At 40.9% G+C, this 1,565-nt stretch overlaps 1 non-coding gene across 1 annotated transcript; it reads left to right on the top strand.

Annotated features, from left to right (window-relative positions):
• The first annotated feature begins 1,247 nt into the window (after positions 1–1,247).
• On the top strand, positions 1,248–1,354 carry LOC143880518 (small nucleolar RNA R71). The gene has a single exon (XR_013251742.1). It is a non-coding gene; the product is annotated as a small nucleolar RNA R71 (small nucleolar RNA).
• Positions 1,355–1,565: the final 211 nt, after the last annotated feature.

The following is a 1,565-nucleotide window of genomic DNA, read 5'->3' as shown; positions in this document are numbered from 1 at the left end:
GTTTTTGTGTGCACAAATCTTTCAACACTTTGGCATAAGTAGGAACCTGAGAAATCGCATCTAATAAAGGAATGTTAATTTGCACTTGTTTAAACACATTTAAAATTTTATCAATTTGATCTAACTTTTTATTAGTAGCAAGTATCCTTGGAAAATGAGCTTTAGGAATGAAATCTCGTGCAGGGGGAGAAGTTACCTCTTCTGGACTTACCTGTTTGGGCTCCTCTTCTGAGCCTGTGGAGGAAAGTTCTTCACTTACCTCCTTTGGAAGATCTTTCGCATTTTTAGAAGGTTCAGATCTGACCTCCTCCTTGTGGTAATCTCTACCACTCCTTAAAGCATATACGGCATTACATTCGTTGGAGGGCTCTTGCGGCGGCAAAATTGGTTGAATGGCATTCAACTGATTTGGCGGTACCTGTTGATTCACATTCATATTCACGTTCCTTGGATTAGGAACGGGTTGACTTGGCATCTTTCCCTTTTCCCTCCCATGCAACGCCATGGCAAGTTGGGAGATTTGCTTCTCCATGTTGTGTTGGCTTGTCATGAAAGTGCTAGTGAGAAGTTCTATGCTTTTTTCTAAGGAAGCTATGCGTGCCGACTCTCCTTGTTTTTGAAAACCCAGCGGTTGCTGATTTGAAGCATTATTAATCATGGGGTTTTAAAATTTAGGAGGGGAAGGGGAGGGCCGAACAAAAGTGGGAGGGAAGGTGGGCCTAGGTTGGCCGAATTGGCCTTGGCCTTGAAAATTAGATGGCCCACTTTGACTCCATGAAAAGTTGGGATGATTTCTCCATCCCGGATTATAAGTGCTAGAATAAGGATTATTAGCATAAAGAGCACTCACATTCTCATTAGAATTACCTAATTTAGCAAGAGTTGGACACTCTTCCATGACATGGTCCGTGGCTTGACACAAATTACACATGGAAACAGTATGTGCAATTTGATTGACTTGTGAGGGTTCTTTAACAACTATTGCTTCTAGCCTTTTGATTAAGCTATCAAGATGAGCCTCTTTTGCCACGGCACCCTCTATTAGAAATCCCTTACTTGAAGTGGCTCTCTCACCGTCTTGAGTGGATTCCCACTCTCTTGTTTTTTCCGCCAAATCAAGTAAGAAGTTCCATGCCGCTGCCTCATCCGTAAAAGATGTAAAACCGTTAGGACACATGGACTCAAGAAGTTGCTTTATTTGATAATCTATGCCCTCATAAACAATTTGGCATAAGTGCCACAAATCAATTCCATGGTGAGGACACTCTTGGAGTAGGTCTTTGAACCTCTCCATAAACTTAGAAAATGACTCTAATGGCTTTTGTTTGAATTGTAAAATATCGTTCCTAAGCTTATTAGTTTTATGTAATGGAAAAAACTTTTTTAGGAACGCAACGGCGAACTCCTCCCAAGTGGTGATGGAGTTTGTTGGTAAGCCATAGAACCACTTTTTGGCTCCATCCTTAAGTGAAAACGTAATAAACCGCAACTTTACCGCATCATCGGTAAGTTGTTGCAACTTAATCAAAGCACATACATCTTCAAACTCACGCAAAAATAAATAA

Source organism: Tasmannia lanceolata, unplaced genomic scaffold (assembly GCF_043159265.1).
Source record: "Tasmannia lanceolata isolate RefF3 unplaced genomic scaffold, GAP_Taslan_0.1 ptg000006l, whole genome shotgun sequence".
Classification (NCBI taxonomy): domain Eukaryota; kingdom Viridiplantae; phylum Streptophyta; class Magnoliopsida; order Canellales; family Winteraceae; genus Tasmannia; species Tasmannia lanceolata.
The sequence above is the reverse complement of the archived record's forward strand: the minus strand, read 5'-3'. Positions and strand labels throughout refer to the sequence as shown.